This window comes from Mytilus edulis, chromosome 5 (assembly GCF_963676685.1).
Source record: "Mytilus edulis chromosome 5, xbMytEdul2.2, whole genome shotgun sequence".
Taxonomy (NCBI): Eukaryota; Metazoa; Mollusca; class Bivalvia; order Mytilida; family Mytilidae; genus Mytilus; species Mytilus edulis.
The window spans coordinates 85,146,215-85,167,795 of record NC_092348.1 but is presented as its reverse complement, the minus strand read 5'-3'; the positions used below and the strand labels follow the sequence as shown (position 1 = coordinate 85,167,795).

Genomic DNA, 21,581 nt, shown 5'->3' with positions numbered 1-21,581 from the left:
TTCATTGATTCCTAGACACCGACCCATTTTCTGCGTAATTTTTTTGTCAATTGCAGAAAGATTAGATACCATATTTAGTCGTATATATGTCTTTTACTTTGCGCCTGCAATTCATTTCTTGCACACTTATACTTAGTGTGTAGTTTGGATTGATCGGAAATTCCATGTCAGTTCTGTATTAGACTTGTGTGATACCTAAGTCTATATATATACTATAGCCAGTGTGAGACATAGATTGAGAAATCAGAATTTGCTGTTGCACCTATCTTAGTACAATTGTTTGGCTAAAATAGCCAAATATTTTTACACTAAAAAGAATGATAAAATTAATGATCTTTTTAAAAAAATACATGGATTTTTATTTACATTTGAGCTAAGAAAATCAAATTGGTGTTGCATTGTATAAAGATTGTATACATACTTTAAGGATATGGCTATTTGTGTCTACTTGCTATTTGAACTACAAAATAATAGTAAAGACCCATTGGTTGCCTCTGGCTGTATTCTGCTTCTTAGTCGGGTTGTTGTCTCTTTGACATATTCCCCATTTCCATTCTCAATTTTATAAATGATAAAAAAAAGTATTTGGATATACTTTATAAAGAGACTGCAACCAGTAGAGACAAACCAGCCTAAAGACCTCTTCAGGTTAACAAATAGACTATACCAAAGGACAGTTTAAGACACTTCAATTTATGATACGATCTAGAGTACTCCCTAGTCTGGTAAACATGTGAATACTGAACATTGATTAACATAGGTCTGCTTTTAACACCAGAAGTCTGAGTTTCTCGACTTTGGTCAGGAACATGAATTCAAAGTCCATAAAATATACACTTTAAAAACCAGTACAGGAAAAGCACTTAACTCTATGACTACAGTATAATTGATTGTAACAAAAAGTCAAGTTTCTGAATTTACTGTTAATAAACTTTTTTAAAGTCTTGACCTGTCTCAAACCTTAAAAGACCACTTTAATTTGGTTGTAGACACATCATTTGCCTTATTTCTATTTAGCCTAAAATAAATTTTGAAAATGGAGGCGAAAGATGCCACGCTCATAAGTCCTAAATTGACTGACAATTTCATTGCTTAATAAAAAGAAAAAAGCAAACGGACAAACAACAATTAGATGGGTCAAATTCAGTGGAAAGGGGACAGGATTGTTGTTAGTTATATTGGATAATAGTTTTCCGATGGTCTGAATCGTTTTTGACAACCAAACTGGCTATTCTTACTCAACCAGAAAAAACATTTCAGTGGACTAAGTTGGCTACAGGTGACTTGGGTTTTATAATAATCTATTCCATCAATGAACAATTTCATTCTAATAATTCACTTAGGTAGACAGATCATTTTTCATTTTTCTTTTAAAAATTATTCTTCAAAGGAACATTTTCAGTAGACCACCTATCTGACGACTTGTCATTTTACCTTTGTTCTACAAATGACAATTTTCAGTGGACCTCCTGGATTACTTTTAAAAAACAACATTTTAGTGTTCACAAAGAACATTTTCAGTAGACATAGGATGATACTGACAGGTCATTTGAATGTAATTTTTCTACCAAGGAACATTTTAAGATTATTGCTGACATTTATTTTGGTTTAATTTTTTATGAATCAGTAATTAGGTCTTGTATTTTTCTTGAAAGGGATATTTTCAGTTAAACTCTTATGTTTTACTATCTATCTGACTTGATTGAAACCAAACAGGTTTTACTATCTATCTGACTTGATTGAAACCAAACAGGTTTTACTATCTATCTGACTTGATTGAAACCAAACAGGTTTTACTATCTATCTGACTTGATTGAAACCTTAGGTTTTACTATATATCTGACTTCATTGAAACCAAACACAAATGTTCTCACATATTCAACTTATGTCTGTATTTTTTATGCATGATGCAAGACCTATAGTTCTACTTTACTTGTGTTTGATTTGGTAAAGATACAAATTATAGTTAATCGTCCTGAATTAATGCAGTGCTTTTTTTTTATGCATGTTGATTGAAGTTATCTTGAAAAATTTGCAACTAAAAATCTATTTAAAAAGAATGCACTGAGCTTTCATTAAATGTTTATGAAATATATATACATTGCATGTATAAAATCATAAAAGACCATCCTAGGGGAAAATATTTCTGAATTTCCTCAGGTTTAAATTTTTTCTTTATGAAATGTTTGGATTGAAAATATAATTTATGGGATTCTGAGAAACTAATTTAAAATGTTTCCTGTTTTTTATGGTTGTTCATCTATAGTAGTTAAACTAGTTCTATTAAACATATATATAATCATATCTAGAACACCTAACAGGATTTACCAGTTAGTGAATGTTTCAATAGGGAGTTTGACTAAGTTCTGTCGATACAGCATTTCTCTAAGCCTCTGTCCTAAGTCTTTCAAATAGTCGAAAGAAACAAATAAAGGGTTTTTATAGATCTAAACTAAAATATCAAATCTGGTCATTCCTTCATTGTACTGTAAAATGAAAATAATCATTCCTTTATAAATTGCTCTGAGTTCCAAGGCACTTTTGTATGGAGTTGCAAAAGGGGTTGACGTTGAATCTATAATCTGCTCATGACACAGGTCTCATAACAGCCCGGGTCATTCCTTCTTAAAAACATACCAAAAGATTATTGTGTGTTGACAGACTTGTTGCTGAGTTTGTAATGATTACCAGTCAGATTATCATTCAAGTGAAATGTTTGTCGGACAATTAAAGGAATTATTTGAATTTTCAATTATACAATTACTGATAGTCCAGTGAAAATGTAAATTGTAATAGTCCATTGAGCTGAGTATCAAGTAAAAAATCCAAACCTCGAGATAAACACTTGGTAGCATGTGCTCAGCAAATGTTTTTTTTTCTGTAAGCATGACCATCTTAGTGCTTCAGTTTCTATTTGTGAGGGAAATACTGTCAATAATTGCCTACATGTATGCTTTACGTTCTGAATGAATAACTTTATAACAACTGCTTACGTGTGTACGCTTCACATTCTGGAAGAATGAATTTGCAATAACCACTGATATATGTACGCTACACTTTCTGTCGGAAGAGGTCTGTATTAATTTCCTACATATATATAACAATAAGATGCTACACTTTCTGTAGGAAGAAATATGTATTAACTGCTAACATATATAAAACAATAAGATGAATGGTTGCCAATGAGACAACTCTCCACTAAAATCCGTATGTATGCTTCACATTCAGAAAGCTGAAAGGAATAATTTAGCAATAACTTTATAACAACTGATTACATATGTATGCTCCCCATTTGTAGAAATAACTTTGCAATAACTTCTTACATAGGTATGCTCCCCATTTGTAGAAATAACTTTGCAATAACTTCTTACATAGGTATGCTCCCCATTGGTAGGAATAACTTTTCAATATAACTGCTTACGCATGTTCACATAACATTCTATAGTAAAAGCAATTTGCTAAAACATTGCATATGAACGCTTCACATTCTGGAGGGATATCTACTGTGGATTCATTATTTTTCGTAGGATATCAAATTTCGTCAAATTCATGGGTACATTTGAACAACGAAACTAAATGTTCGATGAATGACAAATTTTCTATAGATTATATGCAGACTTCGTCAAAACCACAAAATTAAATATCAATGAACATGTAAGTTCTACTTAATCCATAAAAATTGGTACCCATGAAAATAAATGAATCCACAGTATGCAATAACTGCTTATATGAATATATGTATATGTCATTCATTCTGTATGTATAAGTTTGCACTAATTGCTTTGTGTTTGTCATTGCTTCAGCTTTCACTGTCCTACTGTATAGGAGAAGTGCAGAGAATACATCAAAAGATACAGTTAAAAAAGTATATCACTAATTAGTATTATGATAATGTTGTTCTCTTGCATATTTAATTTCATGGGATAATAAGTTTCTAGTTTAAAGATATATATTTTAATCTCTAAATTTTATCCAACACTCTAAATTTTAGAACAGGTTCTTGTTTTGATTATAAGGATACAAAAAGTTATCATTACACATTACTTTCTAAAATTATAAGGAATAAAAAGGATGAGTGGGTATACTTCTATGAGGCAGCAACTAATGCAATGTTTCATTTATCTTCATGCAGTTTTGATACTAAAGGTATGGTAGGAAGGGAAGGAAAGGGGGAGGGGTTAACTCAGTAAGCATAATTGATTGTTACAGTAGTTATTTTGAAATATTCATGAGCACTGTCTATACTTATAGATTTAACTACTTTTGCTAAGCTTGCTTGCTTGCTTAGAGAGGCTGAAGTAAACAGAATTGTAAAAATCTGGTAAATTCATAGAAAAACTATTGCGTATAAGATTTGATAAATATGTATGAATAAAAGACCTTGGAATACTATAACTTCAGGCAAACATGACTGAGAAGGCTATTTTAGATGTTGTGGTCTATTAATGTTTATATCGGAAGTTCAGTTGACAAGGCTATTTAATTGCCTTCAATCTATGTATGTTATTAAAGGAAAACAGATGCTTAAAGAATATATAGCTTATTACTAGTTTTGGGACAAGTTGGATTAAAAAAACCCACACAATTAGACCTCCAACATTTTTACTATTACTCAATCTCGTGGATAGCTGCAAGTAAAGCAGTAAGATGAAAATCATGAACCTGTAAATATCAATCAAATCACAAAAAATAATAAAAAAAAAAGTTGAGAATTTAGATGGGGATATTTGCTTCTGGCTGAAAGTTGTCATTCCACTGTGTAATAAAAACAGTCTACATGAAAGTAGTGATTACAATAAGGTTTGTGTTTTAATACCAGATTTTCTGTTTCTAATTGAAGGAATCAAAATGCACATATATACAAGATCCCCTTCGTGAATTTGTGATAAAATCAGAAACGCCTAATTTTACTCATTAAGAACAAGACAATGCAGGAAGCCTAGTCCCTTGTGCAAAATAAAATCACTTTGATTCTTACAAACTAATCATTATATAAATGCATTAGACAGTAATAATTGATTCACAAAACTTCAAATTTAAAAAAAAATATCTAAGAGGACAATGTGTGGTAAGGGGCCTCATTTTGCAAATTTTGTTTTTTTACTCAATTTGACATTTTTAAATAAATTTCTGTTTAAGGCTAAGTTAATATGGTATTATTTGAAATACATTTTATTATCCATGATGCTAAACAAATGCAGAGAAGTATTTAATATTGCAAACTTTGTCATTTTTGTAGTACAATTTGAATTTTGCTATGGTTAACAATATATTTGTGAATATTCATGATATTTGAAAGATCTTATAGTTTAACCAGTGAGTAATCAGCTACTTTGGTAACATTCATTTTTAAAGCAGAAAAGGGCCCTTTCTCACCTCATAGCTTTGTATGTTTTACAATTATTTTAAACATAGTAAAATTAACCTGCAATTTTCTTTTAATAAACCACAAATATATATATTATGCTTTTTATGTATCTTTGCTTTTTATTCACCATGTATAATAAATATGCTTTTTATGTATCTTTGCTTTTTATTCACCTCTTAGCATTAATCACACAACTGGGCATGCTTTGCTTGATCATTAGGACCTCTCAGCTTCATATATACAGCATCATCAGAACTCTATTTAAAGCAAGCATCTAATAATCAACCATCAACAGACATTGATGTGTTTATCTTAGAAGCTTATCACAGACTTTAACCTTGAAGCTAACCTTGAAGCATAGCAACAACAGAATTCTACTAATATCCAGGTAAAATTCTGATTCTATTGCATTGTGGGTAATTTCATAGTTTGTACATCAAAATTAAAATTACCTAGTTTAAGTAATTAGTTGGATATGTGTGGCCATTTTGACCATTAACTCTTTTGGTGTATACTTTTGAAATTATTACGCAAAATGCATTAGGTTCAGATCTAAAAAAATAGTATAGGAAACAAGTTTGCACATAGAGATACCTATACTTTATGTTCTGCCGTCTGTAGAATGGTCCTCACACACTCAATCTGCAAGTCCTCTTTTATTTGACAAACTAACCAAACTAGCAGACTTTTTTTAATGTCAACTTGTGGTCTTGTGGTTTCAATTATATAGATAGCTTTATAGCCTTCTCAAACTGATTTAACATAGGCTAACACATTGACATTCTTTGCACTTATGTGTACCATTTGAAGAAAAGCAAATGACATTATTTTGTGGAAAATATTTAAATTACCAAATTCTAAAGTAAAATCAGTGTGCCAGTTATTTTTGCAAATTAAGGGACAAATATGTAGACAATCTTAGTTCATTAGCTAAAAGAGGATATCTGTATGTCACTAACATTATAAGTGTATATACTAATTGTAAATGAATTTGGATGTTTAGCTTTGAAAAGGATATTTAAATTGCTAATTGTGGTAGTGTACATTTTGAAGCTTCAAAATTTTTATAGCTTCGCAGCTACAATCAGATAACTTGTGGAATCAGAAAGGGTCTTACTAAATGGAGGTCATACTGACCCATATATTTCAAATTTCTTTGACTAAGATTAAGCTTTACATGTGAGTTGAGATCCTATATAAAAAGTACCCTTCAATTATTTTGATTAAGGTAAAGTTGTTGTTTTTGGAAGTGTAACAAATAGTTACTTTTGACCCTTCATGAACTTGTGTCAAGTTTTTATGTTCAAGTTTGGAAATAGAAACATATAACATGGATTGTGCATTGCAGTCTGTCAGGAAGGTTATTTGACCTATATTCAATGCTTCATCGACTTTGAATACACTCTAAATCTTGAACATTTCTAGGAAATTAAAGAAACCTCAGTCTTTCAACTTGTTGTTCTCATTTTCAAAGTGTGATAACTTCTAAGCAAATGTTTCTCTAATCTTCATTGCTAACGTAATTGACTTCAATTAAAATCTAAATTTGAGCATATAACTCGTATGACTTTTTACCCTATAATCAAATAACCTCATATTTGGATGCAACTCGTGTTAAATAATAACAGTTGTTGCCATTAAAGACCTATATAGCTTGCCCTCATCAAGTGAAAAAAATGTTATCATTAAAGTCTTTATGAATATATTAGATTTTTATTGATATTGGGGAAACTTGTGAAATTTGTTGTCTGTCAATGTCTGATTTATGATGACTTAAGCTATAAAGAGTTGCATGTTTTATACAGCAATGACAATGTTGTAATGAAGATCTATATAATTGGTAAGGACTTAAGACTGAATTTAAAGTTAATCTTTTGGTGTTTTGTTATATGTGTGACTAAGTGTTGAGAAGACCTTGCCTTATGTTTATAGAGATTCTGGGCTAAAGTTGAATAGGGATTTATCCTTTTTGTTCAGGGAATGGTTTAGAATATTTACGACGGAGAGATTTGTGATTTTTTTTGGTCATAAATTTTATTGGTTTTTCTAGAGAAGTAAGATGCCCTGGTAGTGTGGGTCCACTGTGTGTTATGTGTGCGTGAGTTTGTTTTGTTCTGAAATATTTGGTAATAAAAATTTGCTCTGTTTTAAAGGTCTCTCTTATAGTTATTTGTTAAGGACAATATTTATAATTGATTATACATATATGTAACATTTGGTTAGTTTGTTTGCACTAAAGATACATGCATTTGACATGCACACTGCATTTGTGTAATTTTAAACTTTATCAGTCACATGATTATCATGTGATATAGTCAGACCATATTCCAACCTGATAGTAATAGTTATCATGCATAAAGAATTAATATATTTAAACTTCAATATTGGCATTTTTTATTTGCCTGTTGTATAAGCTGTTTTGTTTTGCTTGTTGTTAAAGTGTTTTGTTTGCTTGTTGTGTGGTAAAGGGTGATTTACTTTGTCTGTTATACAATGTGTTTTGTATTGCCTGTTTTAAAAGGTGTTTTGATTTGCTTGTTTTTAAAGTTTCTTTGTTTTTCCCCTGTTTTTATAAGATTGTTTTTTCTTTGCCAGTTTGGATAGGTGTTTTGTTGTTCTTGTTGAAAACGGTGATTTGTTTACTGGTTTTAAAATCGTCTTTTTCTTACCTGTTTTGAAATGTCTTTATGTTTTTTTTAAATGTTTTTTATCTGTTATAAATGTGTGTTTTGTTTTGCTTGTTTAAATGTGTCTTATTTTGCTTGGTTTTAAAGTATGTTTTTTTTGGGGGGTCTTGATAAAGGTGTATTACTGTGTCTGTTATAAAAGTTGTTTTGTTTTGCCTGTTTTCAAGCGTTTTTATTTTGCCTAGTTAAAAAGGTGTTTTTTTATGGTTGTTTTAAAAGGTGTTTGGTTTTGCCTGATTTAAAAGGTTTTTTTCCCCCTGTTTTAAAGGTGTTTTGTTTTACTGGTTGTGAAAGGTGTTTTCTTTAGCCTCTTTAAGGTGTTTTGCTTAGTCTCTTATAAAAGGTGTTTTGTTTTTCTTATTGTGAAAGGTGTTTTGTTTTGCTTGTTGTAAAAGGTGTTTCGTTTTGCTTGTTGTAAAAGTTGTTTTGTTTTGCCTGATTTAAAAGTTGTTTTGTTTAGCCTGTTGTAAAAGGTGTTTTGTTTTGCCTGATTTAAAAGTTGTTTTGTTTAGCCTGTTGTAAAAGGTGTAATTTATACAGCAATTGCATTGGTGTCACCAGCTCTTGTCGGCTAACCTCCCATACCTGCCAACTTTTCAAAATGAACATGGGGGTTTACCTGCAAAATGGCTTTCATAGTCCTGAAAAACCTTAAAATGTATTTTAATATTGTTTTTTTGGCTCCTTCATACTTTTAAAAGCATAAAGCCATTGTAAGATTAACTGTTTTGTTATAATTGTGAACACAATTGTTCTTTAAAATTTCCATTTGGGAGCTTTCATGGGGAAATCCCCCACAAATTGTGACAGTTGGCAGGTATGACCTCCTTATAAGGTCTTTTTTCTGAATATTTTACATACAAGATATCTTGCTGCTTGAGAATCCTTGAATCTCATATTGAAGCAGTGTATGTCTATGAGTCTACATCCCTCAGTCATGGCTGAGTGAAATTCAGTTTTTTACATTGATGAAATGCTTCTTGCCTGATTTATGTGCATATTATGAAGGAGCACTTAAGATAGACCCTTGATTATTCTGATATAATTACAGTTGCATCTCTATACTTTGCTTTGAAGAAAATTTTTATGGGTTTTTAATCATGCTCAATTAATTTTAAAGTAATTGAAACACATATACATTTGCACAATATGACACACACTATACATTTTGTTTGCCTGTCCAAAAAGGCATGGAAGTGTTTAGGTAACTGCCATTGCTTGAAACCTTTTTAAAAAGATATAAGAAAATCTACCCCTTTTAAAACAAAACTTGACTTGGACTACAAACATCATAGGGTACACATTTTGCCGTTCTCCAGCTGACTAATAAACATGGCTACTTTCGATGTTTTAAATTGAATTTTGACTTCAAGACAAATTAATATCAGTTTTTCCTCCATTTTTAGCTGAAGTAAGCTTTTCTCATCACTTGGCGTCCGTCGTCGTCGTCGGCGTAAACTTTTTACATTTTGAACTTTTTCTAGAGAACCACTGAATGGAATGAAACCAAACATGACATGAATGTTCCCCATGAGGTGCTGGCCAAGTGTTGTTACTTTGTAGCCGATCCATCATCCAAGATGGCTGCCAGTGTGGGACTTAGTTTAACATAGGACCCTATGGGAAATACATACAGATGTCTCCTTTTAGAGAACCACTGAATGGAATGAAATCAAACATGGCATGAATGTTTCTCATGAGGTGCTGACCAAGTGTTGTTACTTTGTAGCTGATTCATCATCCAAGATGGCCGTCAGCGGATGACTTAGTTTAACATAGGATCCTATGGGAAATACATACAAATGTCTTCTTTTAGAGAACCACTGAATGGAATGAAACCAAACATGGCATGAATATTCATTATGAGGTGCTGACCAAGTGTTGTTACTTTGTAGCCGATCCATTATCCAAGATGGCCGCCAGCAGGGGACTTAGTTTAACATAGGACCCTATGAGAAATACATACAAATGTCTTCTTTTAGAGAACCACTGAATGGAATGAAACCAAACATGACATGAATGTTCCTAATGAGGTGCTGACCAAGTGTTGTTACTTTGTAGCGGATCCATCATCCAAGATGGCTGCCAGTGTGGGACTTAGTTTAACATGGGACCCTATGAGAAATACATACAGATGTCTCCTTTTAGAGAACCACTGAATGGAATGAAACCAAACATGGCATGAATGTTCAATATGAGGTGCTGACCAAGTAGTGTTACTTTGTAGCCGATCAAAAGCCAGTGGATGACTTAGTTTAACATAGGATCCTATGGGAAATACATACAAATATCTTCTTTTGAAGAACCACTGAATGGAATGAAACCAAACATGACATGAATGTTCCTTATGAGGTGCTGACCAAGTGTTGTTACTTTGTAGCTGATCCATCATCCAAGATGGCTGCCAGCTAGGGACTTAGTTTAACATGGGACCCTATGGGAAATACATACAAATATCTTCTTTAAGAGAACTACTGAATGAAGTGAAACCAAACATAACAATATTCAACCAAATTTGGTCTAAAACATCATTATAAGTATCTGTTACAATTTTTTTCCATTTTTAGCTCACCTGGCCCGAAGGGCCAAGTGAGCTTTTCTCACCACTTGGCGTCCGTCGTCCGTCGTCGTCGTCCGGCGTCGTCCCTCGTCGTCGTCGTTAACAATTTATATTTTGAACTTCTTCTAGAGAACCACTGAATGGAATGGAACCAAACATGGCATGAATGTTCCTTATGAGGTGCTGACCAAGTGTTGTTACTTTGTAGCCGATCCATCATCCAAGATGGCCGCCAGCGGGGGACTTAGTTTAACATAGGACGCTATGGGAAATGCATACAAATGACTTCTTTTAGAGAACCACTGAATGGAATGAAACCAAACATGGCATGAATGTTCCTTATGAGGTGCTGACCAAGTGTTGTTACTTTGTTGCCGATCCATCATCCAAGATGGCCGCCAGCCGGGGACTTAGTTTAACAAATGACCCTATGGGAAATGCATACAAATGACTTCTTTTAAAGAACCACTGAATGGAATAAAACCAAACATAGCATGAATTATCCTTATGGGGTGCTGACCAAGTGTTGTTACTTTGTAGCCGATCCATCATCCAAGATGGCCGCCAGCGGGGGACTTAGTTTAACATAGGACCCTATGGGAAATGCATACAAATGACTTCTTCTAGAGAACCACTAAATGGAATGAAACCAAACATTGCATGAATGTTCCTTATGGAGTGCTGACCAATTGTTGTTACTTTGTAGCCGATCCATTATCCAAGATGGCCGCCAGCGGGGACTTAGTTTAACATAGGACCCTATTGGAAATGCATACAAATGACTTCTTCTAGTGAACCACTGAATGGAATGAAACCAAACATGGCATGAATGTTCCTTATGTGGTGCTGACCAAGTGTTGTTACTTTGTAGCCGATCCATCATCAAAGATGGCCCCCAGCAGGGGACTTAGTTTAACATAGGACCCTATGGGAAATGCATACAAATGACTTCTTTTAGAGAACCACTGAATGGAATAAAACCAAACATAGCATGAATGTTCCTTATGGGGTGCTGACCAAGTGTTGTTACTTTGTTGCTGATCCATCATCCAAGATGGCCACCAGCCGGGGACTTAGTTTAACATAGGACCCTATGGGAAATGCATACAAATGACTTCTTTTAGAGAACCACTGAATGGAATAAAACCAAACATAGCATGAATGTTCCTTATGGGGTGCTGACCAAGTGTTGTTACTTTGTAGCCGATCCATCATCCAAGATGGCCGCCAGCGGGGGACTTAGTTTAACATAGGACCCTATGGGAAATGCATACAAATGACTTCTTCTAGAGAACCACTAAATGGAATTAAACCAAACATGGCATGAATGTTCCTTATGGAGTGCTGACCAAGTGTTGTTACTTTGTAGCTGATCCATTATCCAAGATGGCCGCCAGCAGGGGACTTAGTTTAACATAGGACCCTATTGGAAATGCATACAAATCACTTCTTCTAGTGAACCACTGAATGGAATGAAACCAAACATGGCATGAATGTTCCTTATGTGGTGCTGACCAAGTGTTGTTACTTTGTAGCCGATCCATCATCCAAGATGGCCGCCAGCGTGGGACTTAGTTTAACATAGGACCCTATGGGAAATGCATACAAATTACTTCTTTTAGAGAACCACTGAATGGAATGAAATCAAACATGGCATGAATGTTCCTAATGTGGTGCTGACCAAGTGTTGTTACTTTGTAGCCGATCCATTATCCAAGATTGCCGCCAGCGGGGGACTTAGTTTAACATAGGACCCATGGGAAATGCATACAAATGACTTCTTTTAGAGAACCACTGAATGGAATGAAACCAAACATTGCATGAATGTTCCTTATGAAGTGCTGACCAAGTGTTGTTACTTTGTAGCCGATCCATCATCCAAGATGGCCGCCAGCAGGGGACTTAGTTTAACATAGGACCCTATGGGAAATGCATACAAATGACTTCTTTTAGAGAACCACTGAATGGAATAAAACCAAACATGGCATGAATGTTCCTTATGAGGTGCTGACCAAGTGTTGTTACTTTGTAGCCGATCCGTCATCCAAGATGGCCGCCAGTGGGGGGACTTTTGAATGAAATTAAACATGTTCCTTTCCTTATAAATGAGGTTGTGTTGTCACTTTTAGCCAAATTTTATATTTTTTTATATGATTTCAAAAACCCAAGTAGAATCAGGTGAGCGATACAGGCTCTTGAGAGCCTCTAGTTTAATATTATTTCAAAATCCGAAGTAGAGTCAGGTGAGCGACACAGGCTCTTGAGAGCCTCTAGCTAATGCAAGGCATGAACATTGAATCTCTTGGTTACTGGTATATTATGTTGAATAAGTGCATTTTCTCTTTATGAATTTATGAATAAGTACCTATCAGAATCTTAACCAGAATAAGAACAAAGAATTTGTAAATGTTGCCCTTTTTTAGGTGCTTTAAATTAAAAAAAAAATATAAAGATATTGATTAAGGCATAAGTGATCGACAATTTGACTTAAAATTTTTTTTCTAAATAATGGCATAAGGAGTTATGAAGATTCTCTGTTTCACCAGTCCAACATAGAAAAGATGTTTTGTCCAATACAGAAGACATTAAATTGTTCTTGAATTTTTTTAGTTACTTTTGACACTAGTTAAAATTTCAACAGCTGTATGAAAACAGAATTTGTGTGGTTGAGATATAGAGATGTATAACACTTGTGTATGAGATGTTGTTTTGTGGTTGTTCTGGTATTTTATTAGCCAATTGATTTTCACACCTATCATTTAGTATGTTAATTGATTCTCAAAGCTTCTCCATAGTCTGTGGTTTGTGGTTTTTCACTAAATCATCTTCCATATTGAAGTTTGATCACATGTGTTAAATTTGTTTGCTGATTCAGTATGAATTTGTAAGAGTTTAAAATTCAAAGAAACCTCAAATATTTCAGAGAATGTATGTTTAATCAACTTCCTCTAAAATTTCCAAGGAGGAAATCTGTTATATTTTCCTACTGTTTTTTTATACATATACTGAAGGTGTTACTATCAATATTTTGACTTTCACTGGCAAACAAAAGGATGTTTACATGTGAACTTAGTCAATTTTGTGGTCAGTCCAACTGCTCCTTGTCTGTTCTGATGGCTCATAATTACTGTGAAATGATGGTACATGATATATTACTGGCTTAACTTGGATCTAATATTTTATTTGAGAATGTTTGGCTGTTTTCTGCTCTTTGGTTAGGTTGTTGTCTCTTTGCCTCATTTTCATTCTCAATTTCTTGTATACATAATTTTGTGGGATGTACATATTGTCATGATGACTTGTTGTTAAATCAATTATGAATATATACAAGAATCAACTGTTGACTTCAATGTCGATCACATGACATTCAGGGAATGGTATTTAATTATAGACAAAGATACTAGTCTTGGTGGGCATACAACACAATTATGTTTTCTCATAAGAATTCAGTGCCCAGAGGCTTTGCAGAAGTATACTATATCTAGAGATTTTTAATGGTTGCTCTTGGCTAGATCTAAGTTATAATAATGAATTTATTAATGTATAAAGACCAGTCATGAATACCATCTGTCTTAGGCTGTTGTGTCTGAGTCTACACATACATGGTTACGTAATCATTAAGTGGCCTTTTACTTTTTTTTTAAACTTTGACTTTCAATATAATGCACTTGCAAATTATCACTGTGGTTTATATAGTTCAAATTTAAACTTGACACAACACTTCAAAAATATATATAGCTATTGATAAAACTTTCATACTTGAAGTCTTGTGGCTTCCTTTACTTGGATTGTAATATAACATTGAAAAATAACTGAGAAGCTGGGATAACCAACTGAAAACTTCACTGAAAAGGGAATCATAACTAAAAAGCTGAACACTTAGTCGAGAAAGGTACTTGTTACCAAATACTGTAAAACTGGACTGAAATGGCAATTGTAAGCAAACACTGAAAAAAACTTTGGCAGGAGACTGGAAAAAACTTTGTATGCAAACACTGAAAAAACTTTGTATGCAAACACTGAAAAAACTTTGGCAGCAACTACTGAAAAAACTGTACATAACACAGAAGAAACTTCATCAGCAAAAACTGAAAAAACTTTGTAAGCAAACAATGAAAAAACTTTGACAGCTAACACTAAAAATACTTTAGGAGCAAACATTGAAAAAACTTAAGCGGCAAATACTGAAAAAACGTCAGTTTGCTAAAAAAAAAAAAATGGCAAAACTATGTAAGCAAACATGGCAAAAACTTTGGAAGAAAACACTGAAAAAACTTTGGTAGCAAAAACTGAAAAAACCTAGGCGGCAAACACTGAAAAAAACTTTGGCAGCAAACACTGAAAAAAAACTTTGGCAGCAAACGCTAAAAAACTTTGACAGCAATCACTGAAAAAACTTTGACGCAAACACATTTAAAAAATTGTAAGAAACACTGTAAAAAACTTAACAGACAAACACTGAAAAAGATTTGGCAGCAAGTTAAGCAAACATTGAAAAACTAAGCAAACATACTGAAAAAACTTTGTAAGCAAGCACTGCAAAAACCTTGATGAATAGGCAGTTATAACTAGACACTGAAAACTGGCTATAAGGCAGTTTTAACAAAACACTGTAAAAACTTTCGCTCCATTTGTAACCAAACACTGAAAAAAACTTTGAAAAACGGCAGATGTAAACAAACACTGAAAAAGAGGAATTAGCGACTGAACACAAGAAAAATGATTCATAATCCAATATTGAACATGATGCCAAGACCAGGAGTAGAGGTGGGCATATAACAAGACCTTGGCACTCTTTCATTACTCTGATATATACAACAGTTTGTCAGTTTTTCTTTTCACTAAAGATGGGAGATATTTATTGTTTATATTGTATTGTTGCATAAATCTGATGGAAAGATAAAATTTTCCTATTGTCCTAGTTGATGTACTTTTAATTGGACTTGTCTCAAAACGTGCCAAATATTTGTACGTTAGAAATCATTTTTTGTCATGCCTTTATGTTCTTTTTTAGTTTATTTGTTACCGGTTTAACTTTTTCTTTCCTTCTTCAATGATCTTACTACCTTTGAGCTGAGATATATTAAGGTGGCTCCTGGGTATAAAAATTTCAGCAAAAAAATTAAACCTTTATTTTTTCATTACAATTTTTATTTATTGAACTGTTAGTTATTACTTTATGATATGGTACAAAAATCAACCCTAAAAATTGATTCAGTTTGGTCCCAGATGACTTTTAAAATGTTTATATCATTGAAAAAGCTCCAAATTATCTCCCTTTGGTGCAAAAATGCAATTTTTTGGCATTAAATTTGAAATATCTTTTTTAACTCATCGGTGACCTATATTTTTTATTATTGTTTTCAAATAAGCTGTACATAAACTAAATAATTGTAAAATTTAAGCGATTTCTGTAATTAGGTTATTTTTTTATTTCGATATTACATCTATTTCTCCTATTAGTTCAACAGAAAAAAAAGACATTAACAAAAATGTATGCTTCTTCCAGAGGCAGATTGTGAGCTTAAAAGAACGGTGACCCCATCTTGTTTTAGTGAGAAAGTGAGAAATAATCAAGAAACTGAAGTTCCAACTCTTTCAGGCAGAGTTGACCTTGGATGACTTTGGATTAACTTTATAGGTCCCTTTTGTTTATAAAGCTCTACTTTTATTGATACTTCTATATCTATCAAAGGGTTGGGTTTTAGTGTTCATTATGAAGGAAAATTCAGAAAAAAACATGGTATGCACTATAATTATAAAACGTTAATTCTGTTTATTATCTAGTCGGGTAATCGTGTGTGTTTCTGAAGGTTTGACCTACTTGTGACTGAATTATGGCCCTGGTTCACTGTGTTATTTCATATAAAGCGGTTTATGTCACCACAACTATATTTATCTGTGAAGCTGATTGATATAAACTCATATTTAAGGTCTTCTGTGTAAACTTGCTGCACCTACAGCTTACTTGAGATTACTATAGTTATTGTTCAATATCTTTACAAATGTATAATGTTAAAGCCAGTGATTAAGTATGCAAGGGATCATTGCATGAAAGACTTCAAGGACACTGTGATACTAAATCCTGTTCTTAGAAAGAGGGGAATTGTTTTTTTGTGTTTTTTTATGAAAAGGGGGGGGGGGGGGGGTAGTTTGCTAAAGGGAACTATTGGAACTAGATATTGGCACTGACAGTTTGTCTGTCAGCTTTTCTGGACATCTTTCTGTAATGATTCATTATAGTTTTATCATGAGATGTTAAAAGTTTGAGCTTTGTTCTTGTGGAGATATTTTTGTGCAAGTTCCTAAGAAATTTCTTGAATAACATTAGTTTTCCATATTTTTTTAAATGAATTTATCAATAGATCAGATATTTAGTATAAAGTTATAAGTTACTTTTGAGTTTGTTCTGTATGAGGGATTTTGTGATAATTGTGACCTTAGGAAATTTCACATTGTCTTTAATGTCTGGATCATTTATATATAGCTAAATCATGGGGTTACTCATTCAAGTTAAGTCCATTTCTTCATGAGTGATTTTTGTTTAAAGTTGTCACCTAAGACATATAATTTGCTGGAAAATTTCAGTTTCAAAAAATTGAAAAAAGAATCTTGATTCTTAAGCTTTCAAGAAAAAAATTGAACCTTTGAATGAATATTCTATGTTCTGATAAATGATGGCAGGGTAATTACTGATTAAATAAGCAACAATTCTTTCCTAGTTTGGATTGGAAATACACAAGACTTCCCTGATAATCTGATACTTGTACCATATAAGTTTCCTCCATTTTCCTGCAAGTAGGGAACTTGTAACACCAGAATGCTTGTTCGCTGTAGATAGTGGCCATGGTAATGTTCAGAGTCCAGACTTAATTTGTGGCATTTTGAAGTTTACCAAAACCTAAATATCTCTAAAAGTTATTCACTTATCTTTCTAATAAGACTGTCTGCCTGTTAATTATCTGAATATATTAGGCTTGTGAATCTTCTATATGTTTTTGACAATACAAATTAATGCATGCTATATGAGATTTTTGTGCCAATTTCCTTTTGTCTGAAGTGTCAGTTATGTAAACAATTAATTAGCTTCATGTATGACCTTGTCATAGCCACTTATTATCAGATATCTAGTAGAGTACATCTGTATGGATAAGTAGAACATGTCAAAATCACTCCACTAGTTACCCAAAATAGAACCTAATGGGAAGTCCCCTCACGATTCAAGTTATTGGGAGCTTTCGGAAAATTTTAATATCAGTTAAAATTCAAATTTGAAGGGCCAGCAATTTTTATTGAACTCTATCTTTTTCTTTTAATTCAGAGTTGGACTTTTCTTGAGTATATAATGACTTGCTCGTATAATCATGAGAGCTTTCTAAAAAGTTCAATAATTCAAAATTTGATAGATCAGAAATTTTTATTGAACTCTATGAGAGGATTTGACTTTTTGTGGAAGATTTTTATACATATGACAACTGTGGTCAGGGTATATACCCTACAGCTTGTCCATTTATACATTCAGATTTTTTATATTGATATTCTTAAATCTTTATTTTCTTTGTCCACATTTTAGCAGTATAAATCTGTTAAGTGGTGCAATGATGCCCAGAATTATTTGGTTCCCAGGAATGCCAGTTTGACCTAAATTTCAACCTAAATTTCAAATAGGAATGGCATTGTCTTAACAAGCTTATTGTAATATTTATTTTTTGTACTTATTATATTACACTTAATATCATCTTGTATAATATAAGGCTTTTAAGTAATATTGGAGTCTTTATAACCACTATTTTGTTCATGCTTTTTAATACAGGGGAGCTTTTGTGTCTTGCACAAAATCATTTTTCTTTTAGGAAATTGATATTATCACTAAACAATGAATTTAAATAAGCCAATGTAAAAACAATTTCCAAATTGTGGACTTTTAAAACCAACTAAAAAACCTTTTTTTTTAATTTTCAATTACTGTGGATTCATTATTATTCGTTGGATACCAATTTTCGTGGGTTTCGAGGATACAAGTGAAGCACAAATTCAAATGTTCAATGAATAACATATTTTCAATAGGCTTTGTATACAGAGATTGGTAAAACCACAAAATCAAATATCCACGAATTTGCAAGTTTTCAGCAATCCACGAAAATTGATACCAACGAAAATAAATGAATCCACAGTATTTAAAAAAAGCCTCTAGTTATATTTGTAGCCACTTTACCCCTCTACCTCATTTTTAAAATGATTTCTAGAACTACCCTTATTTGTTATTTCATTTGATACTTTTGTTAGTTTAATTTTCCTGTGTGGGTAGGATAGATTTGTGTCAGATAAATTACTGATTTCAATTTATAGGGCAAATACAGGAGGGGACTCCCTCACTCCCCCTTAATTTCTATTTGGGATATATTCTCCACACAACCATTTGTCAAGATAATAAACAAATGTATAGAAATCTGCACTTTCTTTTTGTAATAGTAACAGTTATCAAAAATATGGAAACTTGGGAAACATGAAAATAGTTATTCTATTTTAGAAATCAGACAAAAAATATGATAACCTTGGCCTAACTTCCGCAATAAAAATTCAAGGTCAGATAAGATTTAAGGACAGTTGAGTGAAATTGAATAATAAGACTGTTAAAATGTTACTTAGTTCAAAAGAATATTGACAGAATAATTTCATGAAAAGTTTTAAAAAGAAATAGAGTTATAAGAAGATGGTGAAATAATTAGTTGGTTCATTATTATTGCTATCCCTTAGTTCAAAAGAAAGTTAACTGTTGAAAAATAATATTTTGTTGATGTAATATGATGATGACTGTTTTATCTGAATCTCTCTGCTCTTCCCCATAAAAAGGGTCCTGATCATCCTAACTCGTTAGAAGTCAAAATCAAGGTTTCTTCAGGATTTTGAATTGAACTGAATGGATTTGAAACTTTTTTATTTTTTAAAGATCAACTTGAATATTTTAACATAATGTGTCTGAACTTACTCCTTACCTCTTAATTTTTCTGAATGAAATAAGTTTAGATTAAAAAGAGTTATAAACTTGAAGTGAAATATTGATACCTGGTAGACATTTTACAAAGTGATAAAATGTAGTCCCTTGGTGACAGCTGTATAAAGTGTATTGACTTTTTGAGATCATCATCATGTTACAAATATTTTTCAGTTACTAGTGTGACATTTGTTTCAATTACATGCTTCATATAGAAGGGAATTCAAATTTTACTTGTCTCCATTTTTTTTTTTATTTGATAATAATTTCATATTTGAACAATTTAAATTTTACTAGCCCCCTTTTTATTAAATTGAGAATAAATTGTAAAAATGTTTAAAACAAATTGTAAAAATTGAATTATTTTATGTAACTTTTCTTCAATTCAAAAGTGGAAAGAATGCTATTATTTCAAAATATTTGAACAAACAAACAAAAAGTATCTGGTTTCAGTGTATAAGAAATATGTTTAAAATTAAGTGTTACTAAGAAACAAATTATTACATATACATACACATATCTGTGTGCACATCTTTTTATTGAAAACATGTAAGGAAATATACACATCCCTTGAAAATGAAACTACCTCTTTTCATTTTGAAGAAAGTATATAAAGACTGTTCTGTGCATTTTAAAATCAGCTTAAGACTTAAAATTTTTAACAAATTATGAAGATATTTGAAATTGAAATAAACACAAACTTATGAAATAAAAAATATTTTTGCAATAGAAATAAACAAAAACTAATAACATCAGAAATAAATTTGACTTTTAATATGTGTGATCAGAAAACATACTGGTATTCCAAGAAATTTCCATTCAGGAATTACTTGTAATCCATTGAAAAATGAAAAATTCCAATCTGTTGAATCTATTCAAATTCATAAAACAAACACACTTTTTAATTATTTTCCAAACATATATGTGATATCACAATAAATCCAACAAATGAATTATTCACTTTTTCATTTTTCGCGCCAAAATAATTCCCGCCAAAAAAGTGTGCGACGCAAAATTTCCCTTGGATATGAACTCTTTTATCAAGGAGGTCAGAAAGCTCAAAAAGAGATTGTTGTTCATGATGTCTTTGGTAGAGTGTGTAGGCATAGAATATTTGTAAGGTTCGATATAATCCACTGCATGGTACATGACAATCAACTTTTTGTTAATCTCACATTTTAATTTGAGTGTTTGCCTATTTTTTATCTACAACATGGTGTCATATTGACGATGCATTTGTTTTTATATAAATGAGCCAATGGAGGAATTTATTGTGAATGGGTGTGCCGCCTCATTTTTAACTTCCAATGGAAACCATGGATTTAAAATCCTTTATTTCTTGTGCAGTCTGACCTAAGACTTGTTCTGGCGGGACATGTGTATGTGCACCAGTGTGTATTACAGTGACGAGACACTTTATGCATCACCTTTATATCTTTTAAATGTGTCAATTTTTGAGGCCAGTTAAAGGGTAGGCATTTTTTTTATCTATTATTTTCTTTATTGTCTAGATGTTGTTTCTGTATGTTTTTATTCTATATAATACTGATCGATGATTCTAACATCCGTTTTAATTTATATATAGCATTTATTTGTACAATGTGTGTTCTGTCAAGTATGAAACAGGTAAAGTTCCTTGCTACTTTACATATGAACCAGACATAGACTAAGCTATGACATCATACACTAACTCGCGTTAGCCCGCCCTATATTATTTCAATGGTGCTGTGTTTTACAAGCTGGTAAGAGTCGTTTCCCCTTTAGGATCATAACCTGCAAAAAGGTGAACAAACATTAAGTGCATGTTAATATATCTGTCTTAGTACGATACATTTATTCATAAGTTATCTTACTTTAATTCTGCATCTGTTGTTAAGACTTATTTAAACAGAGTTACTGAAATTTAATCTTATTTTCCGTCACAGAAGCATTGCATATTCATTGTGATTTAATTTTGAAATAGAAGGAAAC

At 32.2% G+C, this 21,581-nt stretch overlaps 1 long non-coding RNA gene across 2 annotated transcripts in view; it reads left to right on the top strand.

The window, feature by feature from the left end:
* The window catches only part of LOC139525518 (uncharacterized), a 106,432-nt gene that overhangs the window by 2,699 nt on the left and 82,152 nt on the right, over window positions 1–21,581 (top strand). Inside the window, exon 1 of one of the 2 annotated variants that reach the window (XR_011664913.1) lies at window positions 20,678–21,081. The exons of the other annotated variant lie outside the window; for it this stretch is intronic. This is a non-coding gene — a long non-coding RNA (uncharacterized lncRNA). Of the gene's footprint in view, window positions 1–20,677; window positions 21,082–21,581 lie in introns of those variants that run through there. 2 annotated transcript variants of the gene reach the window in all.